The sequence below is a fragment of the Protopterus annectens genome, chromosome 6.part0 (genome assembly GCF_019279795.1).
Source record: "Protopterus annectens isolate FY-2018-M chromosome 6.part0, PAN1.0, whole genome shotgun sequence".
Lineage (NCBI taxonomy): Eukaryota > Metazoa > Chordata > Ceratodontiformes > Protopteridae > Protopterus > Protopterus annectens.
Window position 1 is genome coordinate 512,858,523 of NC_056737.1, and position 24,375 is coordinate 512,882,897.

At 36.4% G+C, this 24,375-nt stretch overlaps 1 protein-coding gene across 7 annotated transcripts in view; it reads right to left on the bottom strand.

The window, feature by feature from the left end:
* The window catches only part of FAM110B (family with sequence similarity 110 member B), a 731,362-nt gene that overhangs the window by 459,209 nt on the left and 247,778 nt on the right, over positions 1-24,375 (bottom strand). For 5 of the 7 annotated variants that reach the window (XM_044074232.1, XM_044074227.1, XM_044074230.1 and 2 more), the window contains exon 2: positions 13,187-13,277. The exons of the other annotated variants lie outside the window; for them this stretch is intronic. The gene's annotated coding sequence lies outside the window, so the exon portion shown is untranslated. The remainder of the gene's footprint in view (positions 1-13,186; positions 13,278-24,375) is intronic. 7 annotated transcript variants of the gene reach the window in all.

The window sequence follows — 24,375 nt, forward strand, 5'->3', positions numbered from 1 at the left end:
CATACATACCCCCAACAAGAGAGCTGTCCATACCCCTCACTTCATGTATGCATATTCCCATACCTGTGCTGACAGGGGTTTGTTTTTTGGGAGGTCACACCCACATCCTCCTGAACCAGCCCCACCCAGCTGCATGATGCACTTCAACTCCCTGGTAAGGCCCTGTCATTGCAGCCTCTGTGCAAACCCTGCAAGAATAAATTGTTCACTACTTCCAGGAAGGACACACCTATCTTCTCCAACTTGTGCCATCAACTGCCCAAGCTACTAGTCAAAAATCGTCTGCCTTGAGCTGTAGTCAGGGCTTTATTTCTTCTATGCTACCAATTTGGGCTATTAAGGTATGCTTTAATTGTTTCCTTTTCCCCCTCTCTGCAATGACAGTTATCTTTTGATGTGTAGTGTAGTGAGGATTATGTAAATATTTCTTAGTTTACAGTTTAGTTACGTATTTTACTAAGTTTAATGTTAGTTTGGTAAACAGAACTGCTTCCTTTTAACTAGCACTGCCTTTTTCTGACTGGCTAGTTGTGATCACTGTCTTATTTACACTGATTTTTTTTTAATTCAGATTTTTTTTTATTTCAAAAATAAATTTTGTTTCAAACTGTATTTAAATTGTCAGTTTTTTTTTGGGGGGGGGGTTGTGTTTTTGTATATAGTGTGTGCATATAAAGTTACTGTTTTATATTGAAGTAAAAAGGAGTTGGGGTCCATATTTTAACTTGCATTTAATTATTTTTTTGTTTTAAAGTAAACATAGTTTTGTGGTATTGGGGTTGTTTTTACTGGAAGGCAGTATTCACAGGCTATGTCTGCCATGTTTTGTATGCGTAGTATGTGGACTTTTTAGTGATTAGCAAGTAGCATACATATAATGGATTTAGGAGAATTTTATTACGTTTGCTAACTTAGCAAACCTATAAATACACTGTTAATGATGCACTAAAGATGAAAATAAACTTTTGATGCATGCAAAAAGTGCAGATAACAAAAAACATACCTATGCAGCATACCAAATTCCTGTTCTGTATCACACCCTTTAAATAATAATTGATTTTAATCACCGAATTTCAGAATTTTTTAGTTCTCAAGAAACTTCTTCCCTGAAAAGATGAGACATCAAGGGGTGGGGTCAGTCCAGGTGTTCTCATCATTGTTATTGTAGTGTCTTTTGGAATTTATTAGCTTTGGAGTATGTGGCTTAGATGTGTTCAACAGGGTAATTCACCTCTGACACACAGCCCTCCATATGGAGCTCTCCTACTTTAGCAATGGGCTCTTCTACACTTGTGTAATAATACTGGTCATAATTCTTTCAAGGAATTTTCCCTGGTCAGCCATTCTTCCAAAGTTACAACAATAGCCGGCCATCCTTCTTTGGCATGGCATTAGTTATCACCTTATTTGGAATATCCATTTTTTATTTTAATCTGGCATTTAATCAAAGATCAATCCTCTTGCAGAAGGTATTATGACAGACATAGGGATGTGCTCCCAGAAAAAATTATCAGTGTTGAATGTGATGCGTTTCTCACTATTGCACAGCCTGTTGAACTAAAAAAATGACACAGAGAATATGGTCAGAAATGACCACCTGAAAGTATCCTCCCACAGGAGTCATTTTAACAGAATATAAATAATCATACACATGGGCATGGGTGCACACACACACACACACACACACATGCATTTTGCATATATATATATATATATATATATATATATACATACATATATATGTGTGTGTGTGTGTATATATATATATATATATATATATATATATATATATATATATATACATATACACACACACATGTGTGTCCGCGCACGTATATCAATGTGTGTGTGTATGTGTGTGTGTGTTTGTCTCTCTCTCTCTCTATATATATATATATATATATATATATATATATATATATATCTATACTATATATATCTATATGTATATATATATTTATATATATGTGTATGAGTGTGTGCGTGTGCGTGTGCGTATGTGTGTGAACGTTATATGGTCCATACCATAGGATCGACTTTCCAGTCCGATACTTGAAGGTGTTAGCCTGTTTCACTATTTCCCCTTGTATCTCAGTTTTCATCTTCATCTGGTTACCCCTATTTGCTAATATGATCACTGTCTCATCTGTACTCAGATTCATCCCATATGCCTTAAGGATTGCATTGCAGTCCCCTATCATTTGATTAAGTTCTTGTGACAGTATAACCAGATGCTGAACATCACCTACATATAGTTGCTTTATTGATCTGTACTCTCTTACCTGTTTGGTAATGTCCATCACTACTTGAACAGGAGTGGGCTTAGAGCTCAAACTTGAGGCACATCCACTCCTAATGAGAAGCTTGTATATAGCTTGTACAAATTCTACTTATATTTCTAGGAGTTTGAACCATGACAGTATTGCCAAAATCAGCTTCCTTGACACCTTGTCCCATACATTCTCCAAATCTAGGACTGCCCATTTGTCCCTTTCCTCCTCTCTACCTTCCTTTCCACTATTTGTCTCACTGTAAACATCAGATCAGTATGAACTGCTTCTCTTCCATCTTACTTTCTACTACTTTCTGTATTCCCTTATCAGTCACACCCTACATACTGTTGTCCAGTCCCCAGATATGAATGCCCCTTTTCTTCTTGTAGATTGGCACATGAATGTTTCTTCTTAAAAATTCATAGGCTAATGACCCAGTGGTTCCTTCTGAGCTAACCAAGTTTCCATGAAATAATAATGTTGCCATGTATCCCAGTAGGACACTGAGAGCCAGGCATTTATAACCTAACTTGGTCCTGAAGAGACATGGGTGCCAGGTCCAGAGTAAATTTCCTTTTCTCCATCCACTGGTGTAGGTTCTGCTTAAATTTGGTAATAGAGTAACTCAGCTTCACATGGATGGGAAGCCTGTTCCATAGGAGGGAAATCTCTCAGACACATATCTGTCTCTTCAGCATGTTCTGTTTAAGTCACAGATAAGATTCTGGTCCCTAGACCTTTTGTTTCTATTATGTTTGACTTATAAATATGCAGGATATTCATAAGAGTGGGGGCTGCGAATGCCTTGCAGACCAGACATAGCAATCTAGCAGAGACTGAGTAAAGTGAAAGGGCTTTAAGGTGTTCTGTATAAGTCAGGTCTGTTATGCCTTGTATTCTTTTTCTAATGGTGGATTTCTAGTAGTAAGGTGTTACTGGTGGGGTGGGGGGGGCACTGCCATGCATTTATATTATGACTAAAACTGCTGTTAATGGAACTTAAGATAATTTGGGGAGAAATAATCAGCTTTCAGCAGGAAATATTATTTGTAGGTAGGGACTGGAATCTGATTTGCAATGGTGAGGACATTTCAGGAGGACCAGAAGGGAAAACATAAGAAAAGAGTAGTAGATTTCTGAAAAAGATATATGAGAATGTTTAGTATGGAAGATGTGAATTCAGTAGTTGGAACCCAGACATAAGTTACATATTATTCCCTAAAGTACAAGAACTGGGTTAGACTGGATAGAAATTATATCTAACAGTAGCATGTGCATTTAACTGGAAGATTTAACACATATCCAATAACTATTTCAGACAATGCACCAATAAAAATTAATATAAATATGCAGGATAATGAATACAAATGAGATTCTGTTACTTTCCCACTTACCCGGTAAAGAGTGAGAAATTTAACGAATGGTTAGTGGAAATAATTCAAAATGATTAAAGATAGAAATTTCTTCAGAAGAGATAGCTAATGCGTATGATAATATGAAAATGAAGTCTAAAAACATGGCAGAAATATGACAGAAAGAGATATGGGGAAAAGTGATATGAATAATTTAGAAGGGTTGACAAAGGTTAAAGTATTGCAAAATGAAGGGAATCTCACAAAGCAAGAACAGGGGGAACATTTAGAAAGTGCTAAAGGGAAAATAAGAATTATTTGGATAATATGCATGAGTCTAGAAAAGTTGCTCTTAAGCAACATTTTTTTGGTAACAACTCCAGAGCAGAAAAACTTTTAGCACATTGACTTTAGGCAACAGAAAGTAGAAAAAATTGCTTCCAAACTAAGGGAGCCTGCAACAGCAAAAAATTACCAGAGAACCTATAGAGGTATTAGAGATATTTTGGAATTGTTATGATAATGATCTGTATAAAGCAAGGAAATGTGGAAACTAAGAAAAGGCACACATGGAAATAATTATGGAAAACTTAATTATACTAAGGTTAGAGGAAGATAAACCTCAGCAACTAATAGCTGAATAATCAAATAAAGCTCTCAATGGTGTCTGCATGAGCCCAAATGTAAACATATATAGTCCACAGGAAAAAAAAAAAAAAAACAAACACAGGGCTCAACCATCAAGACTTTAATACAAAATGTAGAGATAAAAACAGCAGCAAAGCTTTCAAGTAAAACCAAACTCTTCTTCAGTGCATTGAATTCAACTAATACTGTATTCAACTGATAGCTAAGACAGGAAGTAATGAGATAAATTGGTGGATTTATCCCCAATCAATAGGAAAATCACCAGGAACAGATGGTACTCCTGTGGAAGTTTGGAAACTGGGAGGGAGGAAAGTGATAAAGATCTGGGAGGGTTTGTTTAGCAATATGATAAACGTGTGTGTGTGTGTGTGTGTGTGTGTGTGTGTGTGTGTGTGTGTGTGTGTGTGTGTGTGTGTGTGTGTGTGTGTGTGTGTGTGCGTGTGTGTGCATGCGTGCACGCACGGGCACGCACTGAGGGCAGAGTACCAGCATCTTGGGAAAAGCTATGGTGACTGTTTTACCCCAAAATGTTTATGTCTGTATTAACTAACGCAATGGCAAAAATGTTGCCAAAATTGATACATATGGATCACTGCAGTTTGTTTAGGGGAAGCAAACATCTGACAACATCAACAGAACCGTAATGATCCATTAGAAAGTAGAGAATAAGAAAATACAGTTACTGTTTGTGGGTCTTGACACAGTGAAGGAATTCAATAGAGTGAACAGGGATATTATGAATAGGGTAATGGTAGCAATTATGTTCCCAGATAGAATAATAGTGTTGATTAGGAGAATTTAATAAGGCTCAGAGGCAAGAATTAAGGTGGGATGGTTCCTCTCCCACAGGCTGTGTTCAAACAGAGGGACAAGGCAGGGGTGTCCTCTTTTCTCTTTGCCATTTATTTTATATTTAGAGCAATTAGCAAGGAAAAAAGGGACTCTCAAATTCAAAGGTAAAACTGGCATGGTAATCAAGAAAAGTTAAACAAACAAGAATCCAACGGGTCTATATTATATTCTCGAAATCCGACAATGTCAAATCCGACACTGTCGACACGAGAATAGCGAAATTACAGAACATCAAATGGGCAAATGGAAATCTCCGTATGGGGAGATTTCCATTTACTTCAATGTAGTGTGGTCTCGGAGTTGGTATATTTAAGTAGCGGGGAGTATGGGGGGTGCTTGCCTCCCTGCCTACACCCTTTAGATTTTCTTTTTTTGTTTTTAATTTATTTTTCTGAGCATTCAAAATGTTAATAGTTCGATCAATAAAAGTTGATCTTTAGCGATTCGAACTCTTAAACTTTCAATGTTCTAATATAGACCTGAATCCAACTAATAACCATACCACAAATCTGGAAAAAATAGCAACAGTCCAGATAAAACTCCACAGATTTATTACAGACAGTTAAGGTCTTTTGTCCCTGAGTGGGACTTCTCCAGAACTTCATGATATAAAATAAATGACGAACAAAGGCTATAGCAGTAAACTGTGTACCCATAGACAAATTAGTTCAGCAATAGCCATATTTATAGGGACATGATATGATGAAGTATTTAGGTGCATGGATTAAAAAAGGTTGTATTATGGCAGCTAAGAGTATATGGCAAGAGACTAAAAAAAGATAACAGAAAAATGGAGAAACTGGAAGCTCTCAATTATGGATATGTACAGTAAAATACATGTAATGAAAATGTTTCTAGTCCCTTTACTTTTAGGTCAAACATATTTTTATTAAACAGAGAAGAAGGGGTGGACCATAAAGAACTGAAGGAATTTATTTGGGAAGGAAAGAGGGCAAGAGTTAAGTGTGATAAGTTGATTCTGTCCATAGAACAAGATGGTTTAGGATTATCTGATTAGAAGGGATATTTTAGAGCTATGCAATTATAAGGCCCATATGCATAACACAAGTAGAAGGTTATAATTCAAAATGGAAAAAGATGATGTTGAAAAGGTGAGGGGCTTGAGGGTTCAATAAGCAAGAAGCGAATACGATTTTGGATGCATGTCCTTAAAGAGAATAACAACAACAACACATAATATTATATTTATAAAGCAGCTGAATGAACTCTTAAGAACTAAGCCAACATGAGACTGGAGAAAGGAGAGTTTAGCCATAGGGATGACTGCAAGTTGGGGTACAGAAATTAGACAAGAGGTGGCTGAAATTTATTGGAGAAAAATAAACAAGAAAACAAGGGTTTGGGAAGATATAACTAGAGAGGAAAAATAATAAGAGTGGGATGAGTCTAAGTAGAAGTTTGGACTGCAGTATACAGGCTACTTTCCGTGTCAGAAATTGATGATGCAGTATCGGCAAACAGAAAGGGACAGGGGGCTGTTAAATGAAAGACCACCTCTGGTATCGTTTTAACTGAGTCCAGGACATTACAAGCTGTTAATAAAGGGATAAGTAGCAGGATATATGTGTGTGTGTGTGTGTGTGTGTATATATATATATATATATATATGGAAAGCCCAAAGTCCTAAAGACCAAAATCCTGAAAACTCAAAATCTTGAAAACTCAAAATCCTGAAAAGGCACAGGATACCAACACTTAACTGTATTCCAGCGCAAGTACATATAGAAACATATTACCCTTCAGCTATATGCAAGGGGGCAAGCACCCCCTACTCCCCCACACCCCCTGCTACTTAAATATAACATCTCCAAGATTGCACTTCAGTACACTAAGTGCAATCTCAGAGTTGATATATTTAAGCAGCAGGGGGTGTGGGGGTGCAGCCCCCCACATGGGGGGTGCAGGGGTGCTTGCCCATATGCTAATACTTGGAGAAGAGTAATATGGCTTGTGTTTTATTTGTTTCTGTATGTACTTGTGCTGGAATATGGTAAGTGTTGGTGTTTTCAGGATTTTGAACTTTCAGGATTTTGGTCTCAGGATTTTGGGCTTCAGGATTTGGGGCTTTCAGGATTCTGTAGTGCTCATATATATATATATATATATATATATATATATATATATATATATATATATATATATACACATACATATGGGTGTACTTTCCTACAATGAAAATTCACTTTTTCAAAATGGGAACGTACATCCCCACTTAAACGAAAGTGCACTTTAACTAAAATGCAATTTCGCTTAAGCTCACTAGACCGAACTTGCCGCACCACAATGGAGGACATTGAAAAATGGGCTATGTCCTCCACTGTGGTGCGATAGACACAGACCTTAGGGTTGGGGCACGGGTCAAGGTAAGGGGACAGCCCTACTAACTATCCCCTTACCCTAACCTGTGCCCTAACCCTAAGGTCCGTGACTGCTAGCCCATTCAGTCTAGCAGGTTCGCGAAAGTGCACTTTCGTGAAAGTGCACTTTCGCGTTAGTGTGGGTGTACTTTTGAAGTTCGAAGTAGTGAACTTCAGTTCTTCAAAAGTACACCCATATATATATATATATATATATATATATATATATATATATATATATATATATATATAAAATATACATGTACATTATTGCATGATAACTATAATAATCAATCAGAAAAGGTTAGAAAATATTGGGAAGAAACTTGGAAAGACAATATACAAAGGAAAAATAGGAGGACATCCGTACAGATCCAAGTATGCAATGAAAAGCAGAAGGTTTAGGATTTTGCTTGAAAGTGTTTACATATGTATTTTTATCTGCCAAGCAGACTTCACAGAAATTTTTTTCAGGCGGATAGCAAATGCTGGAGGTGTGATGGGAAAAAGAGATGCAATTGAAAACAATTTTTGGGAATGTAATAGGTTGATAGATTTAAAAAAAAACTGTGGAATTCTTTTACAGAAATGTTGGGGGAACAAATGGTTTTAACTACGGAAATGATTCTTCTGAGGTGGAGTATAGCAACTACCCAGACACAGTAAGACAGTATTAGGTTTAATGTTATTGCCTGCAAAAAAGCATTTACTGAAAAATGGAAATCAACATGTAAACCAGCTACAACTAAAGTATCAATATTGTAAATGAGATAAGAGAACTGGAAGTGGGACTTTAGAAGAGGTAAGGACAGGTTAAATAATGGAATTTGTGGGAACAGTGTTTAGGAAGAGGAACGAAATTTAAGGGAAAGCAAGCAGCAGCAGCTGAGCAGTTTATATAATGGAGTGAATGAAAATTCTTAAAATGTATGCTGCGTGAAAATAATAAAAGAAATTATAGTGGGGTTTGTTTTCTATTACTGTACCTACCTCAGTTTTCAAATATATGTCTAATAAAAAAGTCTTAAAGTAACATAAAGTTTGAGAAAAAAGAATACATGTTTTCCAGTCTTATGGATTATGCCTTTCTCTCCTTGCTGCAATGAATACTTTCAGTGGTCATTTCTCCCCTAATGCATCTACCATCTGGATCATATCTGCATATATTCTTTTCTGTCTCCCACTTCTTCATGCACATTTTCTTTCTTTTGATAAATTTTGGTAACTTCCTGGACTTCTATATTCCACCATCAACTTTCTTTATGTACCTTATTACCCTGTCTGTCTCACCTACACATCTGTTCTACTGTCTTCACACATGCTGTTTTGAGATGCTGCCGTTCTTCCTCAGCTCCACTTCCTTCCTTCTCTTTCTATTACACTAGAGCCTTGAGAATGTGTTTGAACTCCAGTGTTTTCAATTTCCAGAATTCAGCGGTTTTGTTGTTGATCTTAGAGACTTCTATGAACATTATTTGCAGATAATTGTGGTTACCAGTGGTTTATGCTGGGGACCAACTGTTTCAACTGTAAATGACTTTGTAATCTCTGATTTTACTCTAATGCCCATTCCTTTGTTGGAGGATTTCAACCTTTGTTGCATGCTGACCACTCTTGTTATGTGACCTTGTGACTGTCTTTCTTGGATAATCATGTGTTGGCCACCTTTAAGCCATTGGCTAGACAGATTGCTAGAATGGCTTTTCTCATTCATTATTTACTATTTTGAGTTCCCTACTGATATGGATCCCTACAGTCTCCTCTCCAGATCGATCTGTCCTGATATGAGCATGCAGGTTCCCCATTATCAATACCAACTATTTTTGTCCTGCTTTATCTGGGAGCAAGTTCTGAGTGAGTGCTCTCTTTTCCTTATCATCAAAGCCTTGCTGTGGGACATATGCTGAGCTTATAAAGACTGCCCTGTCCTAAAACTAAAGTCTATGAAAAAAAAAAATAAATAAGTTATTTTAATTTCAGACTCCATGTTGGGTCCTGATTAGCAGGGAACCATGGGTAACTGCATCTTATCTTGCACAGAAAAAAAAATCCACCAAATGACACGTACATCTAATCCTAGATCGGCATGCATACATCTAGTTGTGACTGGATAAAAATTATATAAAAGGAGAAGCACTAGATTGTCTTCAATATAAATGATCTCAGTGGGGCTAAGCTCAGTGGTTAACTGCTACAATAGAATGATCCTATTCTGGTGACAATGCATTAAGGTTGGTCCAAAGATTGTGTTTACATTGATGTTACTGGTATTGAAACACAGCAGCCAAGCACATATATGCATTGATGCTAAAGGGATCAAACCATGAAAACCAATGATACCACCAATCCTGCACCTGTATCAATTCCGTTGGTACCAAACCATGAGAGCTGAGGTCAGTGCTAAGCTCAGATTGGTGCTGGCATCAGCACCATATCATGTCAGCCTAGGTTAGTGCCAAGAAAAAGTTAGACAGCTAGCAAAAAAAGGAGTCTTTTTCCCAAGATGATGGTCGGGTTCAAGATCCACCTGAATGAAACAGTCTGAGATAAAAAAGGCTGAGCTCAAGCAGATCAAAAAGAATTTGACGATGTTAGAAATAAGTCCTTCTATATGTAAAACATCAATGTGGTGACAGGAGTCGATGTCAACACTGATTTGACCTGACAGACTGGGACGCTGGAAGGCAAAGATCAAGATCAACTTGACATTCGGCCAGGAGCTGATATTTCTAGAAACTTGACTTTAGCAAAACCAGAGTCAATGTTGAGGTGAAGAATAGACCCAAGCGTAACAACTTTAAGGTAGCAAATGGGATAGGGCTGAAGAAAGAAATCCATCTGAAAGAAAGAATCACAGCCAGAACTGACATGGAAGCCTAAATACTTGTGTGAGGGCCAAATTGAGAGCTGGTTTGACTGTCACAAAGAATACTGAATGCCAGTTAAAAATGACATTTAAAAATCCATAAAGTACTTTCAGTGTTTCAAGCAACAGCAATGAAAAATATCTCAACATTAAGAATATATTTTCACTGTTTCAAACACCAAGCATTACTAGGAAAACATCCCTTGTTACTAGGGAATCCTGCTTGCAAAGACTGTCTAAACCAAATATTACAAATGCTATAACAGCAACATACTAAAAAAATAGTGAATATTGCAAAAAGTAAAATACATTTGACATCTGAGAATAAAGACACAACGGACGTATACATAAGATGTCCTATATCCATTACCATGACTCAACAGTGCCACTATAAAATTAATAAAAGCTGTGCAACAAGAACCTTTCATTAAGAAACAATGCCCATACTGAGAGAAGGGAAACAGTAAGTGAAATTTTACAAATTATGACCTGCAAATCAAAGGATCTACATTTCAAAGCACCTAGAAGCAGTTTTGAAGCCACCAAACCCTGATGAAAAAAATGAAAAAAGCATTAAAGTTCTGCAAAACAAAAACTGCTAGATTGTGGCACTTTACAGTAGCAGTTGTCCTTAAGTGTGGCAATAAAGATCTGGAGAAGGGTCGTTTCTGCATTCAGGTTTTTTTTTTTTTTTTTTAAAAAGAGAAGATTTGGGTAATCTGAGATCCTCTTAGCTGCCAATCTGTCTAGGTCTTGCTTGCCTTAGTCCTAGAAATATTAGGAGATGGACCAGGCCTATCACATACAAAGACTCCCATTTTACCTATTTTAGCTATGCTAACACTTCTACCCTTGGACAAACTGATCAGACCCAAATACTCCATAAACAAGAATTTCATATAACAAACTCTATTGAAGGAAGGATTTCCATAACTGCTGATCTGCTCATATCACTGTATATCATTTTGTATTTCACTGATCTAATCCAATATTGAATGAATGTTGCATTCCCTGTCCTTTGAACAGCAAATCTGAAACACTTTGAAAAGGTGCAATGATTGCTTATTAGAAAAAAATCAAAGGGTTGGAAAATATTTGAAAAAGGTTTCAGAAACATGTAGTATATTCTGCTTTTTACTTATAATTCAAGGTCATGTCTGTCTGGTCTGTACAGCTTCATCTGGATCTACTTAAAAGACTATGCCTGGAATCCATCATCTGGGAAACTAACACCACATTAGGGAACCTAATGCTAAAGGTGAAAGGCCAATAATTAAAAAAAATGGCAGATATATTACATGATACCTTACAACATCTGGAATAAGTTTGTCCTTTCAGTAAGAAGTTACCCACTACTGACATTAACATCCTTCAGTACAAACACGCAGAAGTCATTGTGGATCATAACCCAAAATGGATGCTCACATGGAAGTTACCATTAAAAAAAGTGATTAAATGATTTGCACACAATTAGATACTACCCCAAAATTGATCACATGGAAGGGTTACCACTAAAAACTCAGTGATTAGGCATTTACAGAATTATATGCTACCTCAGACCTGATACTAGAACAGACTGGCTAATGCATTACTATTACACAAACTTATGCACAGATCAGTCCTCTCCAGCTGTCTTGCACCCAAGGAAATATCTAGAGTTGCAATGACGTCATACTGTATAACTAAATTTGTTACAGTCACAAACTAAAAATAATTCATTGCTCATCAATCAATCAACAGGCATTACAAAATCCATCTAGTCCAACTCCTTCATCCATGGCTGGCACAAAAATACATAAACCACTCAATACTTTGACTTGCAGTGCCATTATTCATTCTCTAACATAATACAGACCAGTAATATGAGGTCAGATGTACAAACTCGCTCCAAAACACACTACGTATGAGAAGAATTTACCACATAGTTTGAATTATTTGTGGCTACAAGCTAGACAATCCATGGTAGATGGCAAATGTCATTTACTTTCAAGTCCTAGCTGTTCCACATGAAAACATACAAAGTGGAATTACCTGGAGCTCTATTCAGTGTGATACCTTACTAAAAGCTGTCAGGTTCACCATACACCATCCTGTTATTTTAGAAATGCCTCCGTACAAATGTTATTCATTTCATAAGTATGAATTCATGTATGGTCTTAGCTGTCCCCTAGCTCTCAAAGAATAACATTCTCTTATGCATCTGAAATGTAAGTGACCTGATGTTTCTCTAATAAGTCATTACTTAATAATTTGTTTTAATTTTATACATCATTGGCTGAATATGGTGCAAATGATATCAGTGGGACTCTTTTTCTTACATTGACCCAGAATTACTGATATTGCTCCCCAACAAATTTTTGACCTTCTACATACCACTACTTGACTATATAGCTTCCGAGTTGTCTCTCCATTGAAAACGGTTAGCTAGGCAACCCACTGAACAAGTTATCTGCAATCTCATAAACACAGATTTTGTGTTATTAGTCTGACCATTTCATTTTCTGCTTGTCAACAGCTGAAAGCAGCACACTGCAGCCAAGTTAAAAATTGCTGTTACTCAAGCAAACCCAGCATTGTGACTAGTCCAGTCCATTACAGCTGTAATCAAAGGACAGGCATAATAAACTAGTTCAACAAGAAGAGAAAACTCAGGCTTATAAATTACAAAAATCCCCTCGATAACTTTAACTGCACAAAATTTTGAACAACTCTCCTCATGATGAAATTAATATGATAGTGACCAGTGCAATCCACTTCCTGACTTACAAGTTAAGAAGAAACAGAAGATTTGATTAGTGTTGTATCAGGATTTCTTACATGCTATCTGTCATGGAATATGTGCTCTGTCCAAATGCACTGTGCTTGAATCGATAGCAAATGGTTTAGATGTCCACTGTAAAACTGCCACCTATAAAAACAGAGTGAAAAGAAGCAGGATTTAAGAATCATAAATATGTGACTGTGTGAATCACATACTATTTCCTTTTGATCACTTTGATATATCAGCAGGAATCTGAGAACTGCTCATTCATTATGCATGGTATATAATGAGTTCAGGGTTCTTTTCATCATTCTGCATAAACCAGCAGGTTACTTAGCTTATGAGGTTCAGAATTTCTATCTGTTTCACAACAAACACATGATGCCCACTGTTTTTAGAAGACACTTGTTTTATTTTTGTTGGCAGCATGAATATATTAAATATCATCACTTAAGTAAATTAGTTAGGTGCATTCTACACTTGGTCACAATCCAGTATGTACTTCTCAAATAATTCAGGTGACAGTTTCACATCTCTAGGGGATTTTTACAAGAAGCTGCACAATCTATTCTACTCTGCTATAACAGGTGTGTGTGTGTGTGTGTGTGTGTGTGTGTGTGTGTGTGTGTGTGTGTGTGTGTGTGAAAGCATCCACATGTGCATCAGAGAGGACTTTTACTAAAAATGGGACACAGATGTCAATCTAGAATCAATAACAGCAATGACATTAATACACTTCCCAGACTATCTAAGGCCCTGTTTGTGCTACTTGGATAATACGAACAAAGACATAATAAAAAGTACAGGTAAATTTAAGTGCATATAGAATTAATCAAATAAGCAATGCCAGTCTGTGTAGCTATGATTATTTCTCTTAAAAGGTTCAACCATTCACACCTCTATTTGCAATTTTATTTTGAATCCACAAACAACAGATGTGTTTATATTTCTTACAGGAATGGCAGAGTTGCAGCAAACATAATGGTTCTAGTTTACTTAATTTGGCAAGGGATGGGGCTGTCTGACCCAAAATTGGCTACTTTTAGTCTCAATGAAAAATAGATAAATTGTGATGCTTCAGGTAGGAGTAATTATTGGCTATAAACTAGTTAGGAGGTTACAAAACCATGTTTGCATGGGACAGAGGATTGGTACAATGGTCAGTGCAATGGTACTTATCTTGTAGAGATAACAGCAAATCTGTACAATTTATTTAATGATATTTGCAGCCTGGTAGGCCTGGAGAAAGATACAGATGTAAAGATGCGGAAGGTGTATAGTGCAGTACAGACAAAAACACACATTTACCCAGGACAGATCTAGCTTCAGGGAAAGCATGCTTGAGCTGGGTAGAAAGCCTAGTTTCCGAATGTCATCAAGGGTCAGCAAATGATACTTTTACTAAGTGACAGCTTCATTGAGCTCTTCAGTGGGCATTTTACTACCCCCACCCTCCATTTGTGGGTTACTCAGCTGTAACTTATAATGGGTGTGAAACAGCATTTCTTTAACTTGTTGTAGTTGATCTTAATTTCTGCTGAAAACAGCTGTTGAAAAGGGAAATAACAATATAAAGCTAAGTTCTTAAGACAAGAACAGAAATATTAGGGATGACACAAGAGAAGTCATCTGTACACAAACTGACATTCAGCTCAGGATGTCTCATAAGGAAATTAATTAAGACAGTAAAGAGTAGTCAGCTAGCACTCAGCACCTGGACACACAATGTTCAAATACATTATTATTCTCTAAGAAAGGGTAACCCAAGCAGTGGTTGGGAGCAAGAGACCAGAGTCAAAGGGCTTAATGACATCACTAAATGGGGACACTTTAGATTTCCTTGTTTCACATTTTATAAGTTGCATTTGCCAAATCCATTAAAGTTGAGAGGGTGGTATCAACTGTCAACTGTCCTAAACACCTGCTGATCATACCACAGTGATTCACTTCTGGTAAAATGCTCTATAACTGCGAGACAGCAATGAATCTGAAATTAGGAAAATAAGAAGGTTGTGAAAGAAAAACTGTGTGGCGAGAGACTTGCCTTGTCTATGGAGGGGATATGCAGTGGGCTTTTTGGAGGTCTAGCAGCATGCATTTGGAAGTAGACAGGCTGAAGTCAAGTTAAACAGAATAAAGATAAAGATGTTACAATGCCATTTGAAACTGATGGATTATGCCAGCAGCCTCTGGGCCTTCAAAGATTGGAAGAGTTCTCTAGAGGTTGTTTATAATCTTAAAAAAGGAAATATAAAAGTGAAAATCAGGAGTACAGTTTGAGTAAAACAGATTTTCATGAACATAGCTGGGAGGGGCACTATGTGATCTAACATGCTGCAAGGATGCATGTGCAAAGGTAGGCAGGATCACAGCACTGGGTCCTACTAGATCCAGAGATTTACAGTTACAATACATTCCTTGTAGTTATGGCCTACTAGTAAATCTTCCTACTTCTAATTTATGGTTAGCAGTTTATACGATTCAGACATAAGTGACTTTGCAGACTTTACTCATTGCTTACATCACAGTGAGATGCATCATACATGTTCCAATGTGTGGGAAGAACAGTTTGAATTCAAATTAGATTGTATATCTTAGTTTCTTCACTGACCTGTTCTCTGCTAGGCATTCCTAGCTAGGCATTTTATTCAAACCTGAATGGTCTAAGCACTAGTCTTGCAGTGGGCAAAGAATGTTTATGTACTCAGGCATTAAGTTCATTCCACTGTGTATCAGGATAGTGTTCCAGTTTGATTACCACCAAGTAGGAAATTTTGATGAAAGTCTGAAAAATGTTGAAGGCTCAAGTGGTTTTTGGCAAAGCTTGGTAGATATGGTCCAGTGAAAAGGGCAGTTACTACACAAAAAGGGAGCAAGGATTTTAGTCTTGTCTGCATTTAGTTTTAGGAAAAAACAATACTAAAGGGTGGAATGGATTGTAACAACTACCTGAGCAAGAGTGTATGATTATTTTAGGTGACTGCCACTTAGAATTCATATTAGCCTGAAGTGCCCTAGAATAATGGCATGATTCTTGATCACAGGTGTGCAGAGATGTAAAAAATTCACACATTAATATAAGCTACTGTATTCCCACATGTGTCACTCAGCACTTTAGGAATTCCATAATTTTATTTATCTTTCATTGACTGGATTAATCCACTAGGCTAGCGGCCTTTTTTCAGGGGGTATACCTAAGGTGGTATTTATACTCACTCACAGAATTTGGCCAGGGCACTGTGGAAATTCCCCTAAGCTTTTCGATAAATGTCATGAGATCGCCTTCATCCATCTGAGCTACCGTCATCTCAGCAGATGGGGCCTCAGTTTAGCATTTCTTCTGAAGGTCTCAAACTCATAAATACAGCATAACCTAATGCTGTACTGTAGTGTCGATAATGGAACATTAATTCAATCACCTGGAGTGGGGATAGAATCCACGACCTTCAAATCTTCCACCACCAAAGGCAAGTAAGTGAACTACCTCTTGAGTCACTGACACTGACAAGAAGTTCTTTTCATTCCATATTCAGCATTCCATACAGCATACGGAACGCTATCCATGTGCACAGTCTGTTGCATGCTGTTGTAATGTGTTTACAGTGATGAGAAAGCATAGCAAGTTCTCTAACCATAAGCTCTGCAGTATAACACATTTAATACTCTAGCTGATTGTGATGGAAGCTGTCTAAATGTGGGAGACATATAACTGTGAGTAATGCTGACTACAATGTGTGAACAGGGGAAATCTTGAGTCTGTAGTCTCTTGCAATAACCCCCATAATCCAAGGTACAGACATCTCAGAGTTAGTATATGCATCTATTGGGGGAGTCAGGTGGATACACCCCACCAAAGTGAGGTGTGCCAGGATGGGTGAAGGACCTCTGTAAGAATGCTTTGATGGTACATTATATTTCAATATTCATTGCAATTACTTGCTATTTACACTTTTATGTTTGCAGGTATAGGTCTCACTATTATGGGTTTCATACTTCTGCTACACATCTGTGTTTGATACATAATGGCTTGCCATTCTCTATATAAAACTTACTGAAGAAATAACTATAAAATTCGGCTTACACCCATACCTTTCAACTGTCCAGATTTTTTTCCTCACATTTTTTGTCTTTTCCTCATAAAATCTGTGGTTTTCTGGCAAATCACTGAGGAATGAAGTCAATAAATAATGGTAGGTATTTGAGTTTCAGACTTAATATGCTTCTGAACATGCATGCTAACATAAAACCTATAATTCTAGCAACTTTCTGAGTTTATAAGAGCAATATTTAAACTCTGTCGCTATTTTGGGCCTTTGCCGCCCCCATTATTTTAGGCTTTGTCAAGATTTCTTGCACTAAGAGGTTGAGAGCTATGCTCATCCATTAAGTTAGAGATCTAACCAACATATATAGAATACATATGAGGAAATTATTTCTAAACAACTTATTGTTACAAAGCATTCGCAATACTAACAGAATGTCGTACTTAACCATTTGAAAAAAAATCTTTTTTTTTCTGTTGAGTTACCAACATTTTTGACACCATTGTGATATTCAGCTGACTATAAAAAAGAAAAACAGCAAACACTCATGAAAGCTGTGAAAATAAACTTAATTTTTCAAAGACTGCATTGCAGAATGGTTTTCCTATGTTCTGTTGACAGTCTCAGGAATGAGTTATAGTTTACTGGTTTTTCAAGACTAAATGCTGTAACTTGAAAAACATAACACAAAAAATATATATATATTTTTTTTCTGCAGGGTGTTCCCCCCTCCCCCACTCTTCCTCTGTGTGTGAGGCTTGCCCCTGCTCCCCATTTAATTATATATATGTATATACATATACAGTAAACTCTCTGTTAACTGGCACCCATGGAAATTGATAGATGGTAGCTAACTGTAGTTTCTGCTTGCTTGAGAGTTACTATTAAAAATAGGTCTGACTAATACTGTACTCTGTACTATGTGTTTGGTTTGACTTGTTCTTAGGTTGTGAAGAGAGGACATTTATTTCTATCTTCCTTTTTAAAACTCTAAAAACGTAAGGTATGTTTCTGCATGGGGAAAACAGAAAGTGTAACACATGAAAATTGTACTGTAGTTCTTTAATTTTTTTTTTTTTTTGGCCGATTGCTTGAGAGTGCTAGTGAGTTTATATATAAATATATATATATATATATATATATATATATATATATATATATATATATATATATATTTATATATCAACTCCACTTTTCAACTACAGTGGGAAAAAAAAACACAAAGTACATCTCTAACTTGTACAGTGCAAGCAACTGAATTTACATGAACCACAGTCTAAAAGCTGACAATCTCATAATGAAGTGTAGATACACCATTGCAGAATAAATTCCCAATGTTTTGTGTACATGCCCTCCTCAGAGGACACAACCCAATAGTATGTGTGCCTTATGGTTATGGGTCAGTTAACTGACACCTATTTCAGCAGTGCCAGTTGCTTTAAGTACTTCTCACCAAAAACTAACTTTTGCAAAAATGCACTACTTAGTTAAAATAAGCAAGCATTGTCTGCAGTATGACAACAAGCCTTATGCATCATAAACAACATGAAAACTATATTACCTCAGAGAAGGAGAATACAGTCAAGACAACATTCTTGGAAGTTACAGTGCATAACATACACACATACACACATATACAAACGTCATTTTAAGTTTAAGTTTTATCTAGTAGTGTTTCTTTTTTTCTATTAAATGACAGTTTTATAACAAATGTTAACAGTGACCAAAGTCAAAAGCAAATCCAGCCATAACAAGTGAAGTGTAGTTAAGATGCAAACAAAAGTATTTAATAATGAGATAGGTGTTTGTGATATACTAAACCCAATGAATCATCACCACAGGAACTTGTTTATAGTCAATGAAATATATGCTAATTTAGTTTTGGGATGGTGGGTGAAAGAGTCTGTATTAACTGAATCCAGTGCTTTCCTTCCCCATTTAGACCTATGGAGCCATTACCTACAGACCTGATGGCCAGTCTTTTTTTACCTATCAGTTCTAAAGAACTGCCTCTATTTTCTCAAAGTACTCATCACCATACATGTATAAACTAGTTACTTTTCTGTTAACTACTAAGAGAGTGTATAAGCTACCTACTTTTTCTGTTAACTACAGAGAGTATTCGCTTATATAAAATTTTTATTAGCGAAATATTTGAATGGCTAACCATAGCTGGAATGTACCATGATTCTGTTTACAGAAATGCAACAAAACGTAATGAATGGAATGATTATCTGTAAATTTAGCTGTATTTGTAAATGTCACATATTATAAATGATAGTGTGTTTTTTGTTTGTTGCAGCTTTTCTCCCCGGGCCTCCACTGAAAATGGACATATATCCAGTTGGACTAGTCCAGTCAACAAATGTAAAATAAATAAATAAACTGGTCTTTTTGAATTTACTTTGTATGGTTCCAAAGGATAGTATTATATTTACTGAGGTTTACAGAAAATATTAACAAACAAAACAAACAAACAAAAAAAGATAAGTGCTCAGTTTTGAGTAGAAAGCTGTCATCCAAAGAAAGTGATAAAATCCAATTTAACAGCTCATGAGAGGGAGGAGAATTTAGATTTTTTTTTTTTATTATTATTTATTTATTTTTATTTTTGTTAGGTGATCCAGTCCAAAGAGAACATTTTCTAAAGAGACACTAAGATGGATGAATCAAATCTCAATCAATCAATCAATCAATTAATTAATAAATAAACTCTGGTAGAATGTATAGACTGTGCTGTGCAAACATGTGGATAGACTCTCCCAAAGAATAATTAAGTTAACAGTAAAGTCAGACATTTTACCAAATATACAGAAAACCATAGGTGAGATTATTGTTATACAATGAGGAATATTACTTGCAGTCAGCTGCTCATATTTCCATGTTTGAGTCAAACTTGCTTGAGCATAGTAGCTTGAGCTGCCATTTGCTTGTGTATTCTGTGCTTTTCTGACGCAAATATATGTGCATACTTCCATCTTAATACGAAGTGAGCAATCTGTGGTCAATGTACCTTGGACAAAGAGTGAGGCACCGTTACATTACTTGTCAGTGACAGGTTGTTCTCCAAGAAGCAGTAAACTCAGCGTCAGAAAAATAAAGTAAGGGGGTCAAGCTGCCCACATGATATAAAGGGGGATTGCCCCCACAAAACACATTTTTTTATGATTACAGTTACATGCAAAGTGACAAGTTGACATACCCATTATGAAAATGCTTGCACTTGAACTGTCATTTAATTGATCCTGTGACTGAGGGAGTTGGAGCATGCTCATTTGTAGTGAGCACACACAATGGCTCTTGGAAATACTGTTTTCAGCTGAAAAGTTAGCTGTAGCTCTTATTCCCTGCATATATTTAAAAATGAACAGAATCTCTAACATTCTGGTCCAAAATCACAACACAGAAGGAAACAACATATTCTGTATTAAACTTGGAGAAACTTTGAACATGTTTAGTGTGTAGCATGTAAATACATGAGTAATGCCGAAATGTTAACATTACAGAAGAAGTATGTTTTGATATACACAATTTCATCAGCTGTAAAAGTATCCAAAGTGTTTTTCTTACTAAATATTGGCATTCTTCCCAGGAAAAACATAAAGAATTTTGGATCATGATTAAGAGATCAGAAAGGAAGGACAACTAACACTATTAAGTTAACAGTAAAGTCAGACTTTTCACCAAATATACAGAAAACCATAGGTGAGATTATTGTTATACAATGAGGAATATGACTTGCAGTCAGCTGCTCATATTTCCATGTTCGAGTCAAACTTGCTTGAGCATAGTGGCTTGAGCTGCCATTTGCTTGTGTATTCTGTGCTTGTCTGAAGCAAACATATGTGCATACTTCCATCTTAATATGAAGTGAGCAATCTGTGGTCAGTGTACCTTGGACAAAGAGTGAGGCATCATTACATTACTTGTCAGTGACAGGTTGTTCTCCAAGAAGCAGTAAACTCAGCATCAGAAAAATAAAGTAAGGGGGTCAAGCTGCCCACATGATATAAAGGGGGATTGCCCCCACAAAACACATTTTTTTATGATTACAGTTACATGCAAAGTGACAAGTTGACTTGTACCCATTATGAAAATGCTTGCACTTGAACTGTCATTTAATTGCTCCTGTGACTGAGGGAGTTGGAGCATGCTCATTTGTAGTGAGCACACACAATGGCTCTTGGAAATATTGTTTTCAGCTGAGAAGTTAGCTGTAGCTCTTATTCCCTGCATTTATTTAAAAATGAACAGAATCTCTAACATTCTGGTCCAAAATCACAACACAGAAGGGAACAACATATTCTATATTAAACTTGGAGAAACTTTGAACATGTTTAGTGTGTAGCATGTAAATACATGGTTAATACCGAAATGTTAACATTGCAGAAGAAATATGTTTTGATATACACAATTTCATCAGTTGTAAAAGTATCCAAAGTGTTTTTCTTACTAAATATTGTTGTTCTTCCCAGGAAAAACATAAAGAATTTTGGATCATGATTAAGAGATCGGAAAGGAAGGACAACTAACACTTAACTTAAACACAATAGTCAGTCAGGGGCTGATTGTGCTTTAGGACTTGTTGGATACACAAATTTTTCCAAATATTTTGTATTTCATTTATATTTTGCATTTATTTAACATTTTTGGATTCATTAACTGTCTTCAATCTAGTCCAAACAAAATGTTTAAGAGGAAATCAGTCTAAAAAAGTTGTAACTTATTCAGGTTCTCTGTCTTTAAGACTGACAATGTATCAATTTATTTGTTATTGTATGTGCATTACATAGTACCGTAGATGTATATATATATATATATATATATATATATATATATATATATATTAGGTAGTAAAATGTTAGGTGTACATATGTACTGTTTTAATAATTTTTCTAAAAAAAAGTCTCTGTGTCTTTAATAATTAATTTTATAAAATATAAAACTGCGCCTGACTGAATGGCACAGTGGCACAGTGGATAGTGTTGTTGCCTCACAGCAAGAGGTTCCCCAGTGTGATTCTTGGCTGGGGTGCTTTCTGCAGAGTCTACATGTCCCTCCTGTGCTTTCATGAGTTTCCACTGGGTACTCTGGTTTTATCACACATTCCAAAGACATGCAGTAGGTGGATTGGGCATTCTAAACTGGCCATAGGTGTGAGTGTGTGGTGCGGAAGAACTACCATGGCAGGGATAGCCACCTGGCAGTGTAAGCCTTGGCTCTATACCTCTGTCACTGTTAAAGTGACACCTCAAACATATGTGCAAAATGGGAAAAAGGGGTTGTGGATGTATGTATGGATGGATGGATAAAACTGTGCCTAATTGCAATTCTGCTGGCTGGAAGCACAATGTTACCTGAGGATGCTACACGTTGTCTTTGAAAAGGCAGTTGTTCTGGGCTCACTATTTTTTTTATATACTGAAAGTTATATTTATGTTTTATTTTTGTGTAGTGTGCCAGGATCAGCATATGTTGTACCAAACAAAAATGAGATCTGCAATACTGCTTCTAAGCTGAAAAGAACAAAAGGCAATCTCTAAATATTTTCTGCACATCTGCTTTGTGAGCTGCATTATTTATGATTCTATTATCTTTTCTAAACCATTAAACAAGTTATCAAGAATGCTACAAGCTATCGGGCATACATTAAATATCAATTGCTAATCTTAAGACATGTCTTTATATAGACGCGCATACAAATGATGCTTATACCTTAGAGATACCTCCAGGCATTTCTGCAGGATCATCCTCGTGACACCTCTTAGAGTTGTATACTTACTTTTCATATTAATAGTAATAATTTCAAAACCATGCTACCTCATTTCAAAGCTTACTTGATGGGCAACACAATAGCAGCTGAGCCTTGACCTCTACTTATTATAGCAAAGAGACATTAAATATTGTTCATGTTCTATGTATATTGTCATAATTTTACAATTTATCTAAATATCTCAACAGCAAGTGGCACAAACAGAATTGCTTAATCTCACATGAAAACTCCAGAGTTGGATATGCAAAATGCTGTGGACACTATGTGTGTAGCTTAAGTATTTGCTGATATGTAGTGCATGGAAGGCCTAAATAAAATTGCCCTGATATTGGGAAAAAGATAAACTTAGCACCTTCCCTAACAGTCCCTAAGTGCAGTTACAATCGTGTCTCAAGCTAGGGACTAGTAGAGGACAGTGCTGGCTGACAAAAAAAATATTGTTTCTGCCTGCTGTACATGCCTCTTAATTGCCCTTCAATTTGTCCCATAATTATTAGGATTTTCTGGTAAATCACCAAGGGTTACAAGTCAATGATGCCAGATATTAGAGTTTCTTACTTCTTACATGAATGTTTGTTTGTCCTTTGGCTTTTCCCAGTTAGGGGTTGCCACAGTGGAACTCCGGTCCGCTAATGATTGGCAGTTGGTTTCTATGGTGTCGAGTTGCCAGCCCAACGCCCAACCTTCAACGAAGGCATGCCCATTCAACTCATGTCTTTCAAATGCCCACTCGACCACGGGGAGGACATGCAGACTCCACACAGAAGGCACTCCCAACCCAAGCCGCGAATCGAATGGGAGAACCTCTTACTGTGAGGCAACAACGCTACCGCTGCACCACTGCGGAAGTTACTTCTTACATGAATAAGAGCAATATTTAAAACATTTAACATTTTAAAAAGTGTATTTAAAAAAATGTCCCTGATTTTGATCATTTGCTTCCCATTAGATTTGGATTGGAACAGAATATTCTTAAGCAAGTAAGCTGAGCAGTATGATGCCGTCTGACAGAGCTAACTGCTGTATCAGCTTTCAAAACCAATAAACACTTTGTGCTCCGCCACTAATTTTCTATAACTGCAGTGCTAGTACGTTGAACACATAAAGCTCCATGTACTACAAGCACTATGACCTGGTCAATGATCATAACCTTTTATTAACCAATGTACCTAGTGTAACAACCCAGACTAACCTGTCTTGTATCCTTCCCGCCTAAACTCCTCCTCACATAATACACTAGAGAGATAAAAAAAAAAAAAAAAACTTTTACTACTTTTTTCTAATTTTTCAATATTAGAAACTTATATCTTAGAATCTGTATAGCAAATATATGTTATAACTTTGTTTTAACTTGCCTCTCTCCAAAGATTTTATGTCCTGTCTTAATGTTTTAAGAATTTTAAACTTGTTTAGACCATTACTGTGTATT